Below are 6,000 nucleotides of genomic sequence, written 5' to 3' on the forward strand. Positions count from 1 at the left end.
ATCCAGGAGGAATGCCTTCTGAGGCTCCAGGAGACTGCATAAAGCTTCCATGGAACTCAGAAGACCTCTCAGAGTCTCCTAAGGCACTTCTGGTTTCAGGTGGAAACCAGAAATGCTTTTTGGAGGCCTTCCAGAGGCCTTCTGAAGTGTGGGAAGGCTGTGTAAGGACTTCCCACGCCTCAGAGGGTCTCTGGAAGGCCTCAAAAAGGCACTTCGGTTTTGCAAAGTGGCTTTTGGAGGCCTTTCAAAGGCTCTACAAGGCCCAGGGAGGCCTTGCACATCCTCCTATGATAGGAAGACTTTTTTAGTCATACTTAGGAGGTACAGGGACAGCGAGTATGTGAATTTCATTACCCATGGGTTTCCGTATTGGGGGGAATCTGGGAATGGATCCCCCATGGATACCAAGGTCCAACTTGTATACCTTTCCACATTTTTGGTATCAAACTGTAATCCCACCAGCCATGAAAGAAATGTAGAGTTGGCACTTGCCCTAGTCATTCTGCAATAATGTACTGTAAATCTTGTTTCAATCCATGGGGCATAAAATACCATCCATAGATGCTTTATAATTATTTTCCTGAAAATTCATACAACGGAAGAAACTGTGTTTTCGTTTATTAGCATATTCCCATACGTCTATTGAAAATATCCAGTTTCAAACCCTGACTGAGCCTATTTCTTTTTATAACAATCATCTGTTTCTTGTGGTTTTGAAACATAAATGATTAACAATCTCCTTATTTCAAAATGCCAGATTCTAAAATATCCTCCTGGCCGGTTAGCTTGCAAAGATCTAGGCTGAGCTCCTATATACACTTACCTGCAAGTAAAGGCTGAATCCTATTTGGATGCCACTGTTGTTGCAAAGATACAAGCATGACGTCCATCATATCCTAAGCATGTCTAGGCAACACCACACCAGTGCAGACTTCCCAGTAACACTGGTGCAGCCTATCCAGCAGCACCAACAGTGTCCATGAAAACCCAATTACAAAGCAGCATCCTGATACTGGAACGTCATTGCCATAATGTTGGTGTGCTGTCCATGCGACATTGGTTAGATGTTGAAGAAGCCTGTCACTGCCAATGGCACAGCTAAGACGGTGCAGGGGGTAGCAGTTGCACTGGGCAACAAGCTTTAGGGGGGCAACAAACTGAGTTTGACACTAGGGGCCAAAATTATGAAAAAATTGGTATATACAAATAATACCATCATATATCATTGGGAAGGTAATTTAATGTAGAATGCAATGGAACAAACTTCATTGGAATATCTGTATTCTATCAAAAGTTATGGCCAATTAACCAGAAAATGAAAACACAACTGCCTTTTGAAACAGAAAGTGGATTTTCTTAACTCAAAACTGATCTATGAGACTGATTGTCCTGAGAGTCAATGAGATGTTATTATGATACAGCAAGGAACCAGTAAGGTTTTAATATGAGTCAGCTCTCATTTCCATGTGTCATAAGTAAAGCGGTACTTTTTCAAGTGGTGCTCCTCTTATATTTAGCAGGGAGAGAATAACTGTCCCTCTTCACCCCAGCACAGCATCTCTAACCAATAAGGTGCACACTTTATATTTACTTAATTAAATTTGATTTTGTGGTGGTGGGGGGGCTACAAAATCTTTGACCCCAGATAGCAGATAGATGCCTTAGTTATGCCACTGACTGGGGGGGGGAGCAGTGGCAGAGCAAGTGGGTGGCAAGCTTCTGGGGGCAGGAGGCAGGTTTTCCTCCAGTTCTCACTTTTTTAAAAGCCCAGTTGGAACATCACTTCTGGTTGTGACATCACTTCCGGGGAATCATTTTGAACTTGGCACTGGGGTACATGATCAATGAGTAGCATAGCACAGGCACTCTGATAACCATAGTTATCATAGGGAGGTGCCCCAAGGACACCACACACACACACAACATAACACAAGGATGCCACATCTCCACCCTGCAGAAGGTGGCAAGGTAATGCTATAGTGGCATCAGCAAAAAGGGTCTAAAGAACCTCTGCACCCAAGTCCCCATATCCCACTCATACAAACACACAGGTCCAAGGAACACCTTTATAAGCAGAACAAAGAAAGGGCTGAAAGATAGCTCCATCAGAAGAGGGTAGCCATGTCCAGCAACCACATAAGTCTCTTCATGATGAAGGATTGAATCCCTGTGAGAGCATTTACCACCTGGAATGAACCTTTTTGCAAGGGGAGAGACTGGGGAGCTTCAACAGCACACAGGCAAAGCAGGGTCCTGCTCACTGCACAAAGGCACAGGTTGGGAATCATGAGAGATGGATTCGAGCCCAGCCTTGTGATTTAGCTCAACCAATAAGGCACTTGCCTTTTACTTGACTAGCCAATAACACCCATGGCAGGGACAAAAAAGAACAGAAGGCAGATCTAGAACTCGCACTGGCCCCTCCACAAAGCTGCTTTCTCACCAACTAGCCACAGCAAGAGACAGGCAAATTAATAACAACAACAACAACAACAACAGGTATTTATATACCGCCTTTCTTGGTCTTTATTCAAGACTTTATTCAAGGCGGTTTACATAGGCAGGCTTTTATTTAAATTCCTTATTAAATAGGGATTTTTAAAATTTGAAAGAAGGTTCTTTCTTTCAAGAACGACTACATTCAAGGTGTTTCGTTCCGATCTGGATTCACATTCTGGCCTCCTCCTCCCATGCTCAGAGCAGATGGAATTGCTCGGCTTCAGCTTGTCAGCTGCTTCAAGGTCGCACGGTGCTGGTAGCCTCGAACTGGCAACCTTGTGGATGTTATCTTCAGGCAGACGGAGGCTCTACCCTCTAGACCAGACCTCCTGCCCAAATCCTTGCATCATCACAGACTCTGCACTGGCCCAACCAACTCCTGCGTCAGTACAAACATGTCTTACAGCATGTTTGCAACACTTGGTAGGCTGTGTAGGGGGCCTGTGCCAGGTCAACCTGCAGTTTGGATTGGGCTGCCTAAGATTTTAGGCTGGGGTTCAGTTTTGGTTCACTGGGAATCGATGGTAAGGCCACACCTGGAGTATTGTGTCCAGTTCTAGTTGCAACATCTCAAAAAGGACACAGTGGAAATGGAAAAGGTGCAAAAGAGAGCGACTAAGATGATTACGGGGCTGGGGCACCTTCCTTATGAGGAAAGGCTATGGTGTTTGGGCCTCTTCAGCCTAGAAAAGAGACGCCTGAGCGGGGACATGATTGAGACATACAAGATTATGCAGGGGATGGACAGAGTGGATAGGGAGATGCTCTTTACTCTCTCACATAATACCAGAACCAGGGGACATCCACTAAAATTGAGTGTTGGGAGAGTTAGGACAGACAAAAGAAAATATTTCTTTACTCAGCGTGTGGTTGGTCTGTGGAACGCCTTGCCACAGGATGTTGTGATGGCGTCTGGCCTGGACGCCTTTAAAAGGGGATTGGACAAGTTTCTGGAGGAAAAATCCATTATGGGTTACAAGCCATGATGTATATGTGCAATCTCCTGATTTTAGAAATGGGCTATGTATCAGAGTGCCAGATGCAAGGGAGGGCACCAGAATGAGGTCTCTTGTTATCTGGTGTGCTCCCTGGGGCATTTGGTGGGCCACTGTGAGATACAGGAAGCTGGACTAGATGGGCCTATGGCCTGATCCAGTGGGGCTGTTTTTATGTTCTTATGTTCTTATGAAAACTTCTCTGAACCGGTTTCGATGTTTGAATTTAGACAGGATTCTACTTTCTATCTGCAGAAGCACAAGGCAGCTAAAGTTAGCACTGAAGGTCTTAAAAATCTCTAAATGATCTCAATAGCAATGAATTAAGCCTGAGCTTAAATCTACTATTGAAATCTATGGTGGCTAAAATGTCATTAACTGTTGCTGGATTATGCCTTAAACACTAGGGAAAATCCATCATCATCTGATCATCTGATCATCTGACGTAGATGTCACAACATGGCTTCTTTACTAAATCACGTCCTGATCTTGGATATGCTCTTCTAGACAAGAAGGTGCCCCAATAGATAAGACCCCCTGTGGATCTTCCTTTGAAGGTTCCAAAGATAAACAAACCTTTCTCACCTAATATCAGCTTCTTTCTCATGAACTGAAACAGTCCATCTGATAAGACATTGACTTCCAGACAACAACAACCAAATGTTTGTTACTCCAGCCTCATCAGTTTTGCAGGGATCATCCTAACCACCAATAAGCTTGATAAGTGACTTCAAGATGGATGCGGTGAGAAGGCTCAATTAAATGGCATGCATCCCATCCCCCACAATATATAGAGCACAACATTTTGACTGTTTCTATCCAAGAAAGAAATTTTAAAATAATTGCAGATCAGTAATTGCAGAAATCGATAGATGAATGTGCTGTAGCTAACCAGAAGACTATCAGAATATTGGGTATTATTCTGCTGGGTAATATAAACTGTGTAATGTAAGTGGTAGTCATAGCATTATTATAAAGGATTATAATATTATTACCAATAATATTTTAGAATATTTTTTTACAGTTGGCCCACATGTTATAAGTGATAGACTCACACAAATTCAAGTATATGTGTTCATCCACTGAAGAAAGGGAGAGAAAAACAATGGTTTAAATAGTTCAGGTAACTCCACTTGCCTTTCCACTTACAGTCCAATCCTATGCCAGTCTTTCAGAGATAAGTTCCATTGAGTTCACTAGGACTTACTCCCACGTAAGTATGTGTAGGTTTGTAGCCTTACAGCCCAATCCTACAGTTTTCCCCACCACACCATTCAGCCACACCAAAACAGGCTGCACTGCCTTTTATGGTGGGGGGTCATCTGGGAGGCTTAGGAAAGGCAAGGAAAAATATTTTCCTTTACCTCCCCATCTAGACGATTCATTTAAATTACAAACTATCCTTTCTATAGAGGAAACTGACTCTCTTGACAAGGTTGCCAACTTTGTTTCTGGGATTCTGGCAGGACGGAATTCTAAGTCTTCTGCTATATTATGGTGAATGGGAGGAGGGGGTAGTGGATGATTATGATTGTTTTATTTTATTGTTTCTCTCTCTTTCTCTCTCTCTCTCTCTCTCTCTCTCTCTCTCTCTCTCTCTCTCTCTCTCTCTCTGTGTGTGTGTGTGTTCCGGATGTTTGTTTGTTGTTCTGTATTTCCTTTATCTATGCCAATAAAGGTCTTATGAATGTACCTCCTCGTCTAGCTCTATTATCCTTATTCTTCTTCTAGAACCGGTAATGGACATGCTACTTTAACCAGAATGAGTGGACAGGTCCCCACCCCAAGGGACTTACAATTTAGCTGGATGCAAGGGAAGCAGCAGAGGAAGGGAAATGAAGGAAAGGAGGTAAGCTGCAGAAGAATATGTGATTGCCTCATTTACGAATGCTTGACTTTAGTTACAGTAGGGAAAGTGGTTGAAGGTATTGTGCCAAACACTTTACAGAAAGCTGAGCTTTAAGAAGACTGTGCTTGGTATCCAGAACTGGCTACCATCTGATGTAAAATACACTGGGCGAGGGGACTGCTCATCAGATTCAGTCAGTGTGTTTGTGATGGTAGCATGTTCCCGGGACCACCTTATTTCATTATAATGAGCTTGTTGTAGCCATATGGCATCTTAAAGAGGCAATGGACCTTGAGAACTCTGCAAGTGCAGGCCTCATTCTCGGCCAGCAGCAAGCCTCTAACTGGGGCAGCCACATTTCTAGATGAGGTGTCAATTACAGGACTGTGTAATCAAGGATTTCCTTAGAATCAATGGAAATGTACCATTCTGTACCAATGTGCCAAAACGATTATGTAAAAGTTAGTTGGATGATTCTTGGATGCTTGAAGACTTGGCTTGAATGGAACCAGAGTGGCCAGATAATTGGGAAATATTCAGTGTTTCTTGAGGGAGCAGAGCTGTGTAGAGCAGGTGGGTGGAGTTTAGATCATTGTTGCACTTGGCAGGGAAGGGAGAATAGCAGCTGCTGTTTAACTACAGTGGTTCCTGTTTTAA

This window comes from Tiliqua scincoides, chromosome 2 (genome assembly GCF_035046505.1).
Source record: "Tiliqua scincoides isolate rTilSci1 chromosome 2, rTilSci1.hap2, whole genome shotgun sequence".
Taxonomy (NCBI): Eukaryota; Metazoa; Chordata; class Lepidosauria; order Squamata; family Scincidae; genus Tiliqua; species Tiliqua scincoides.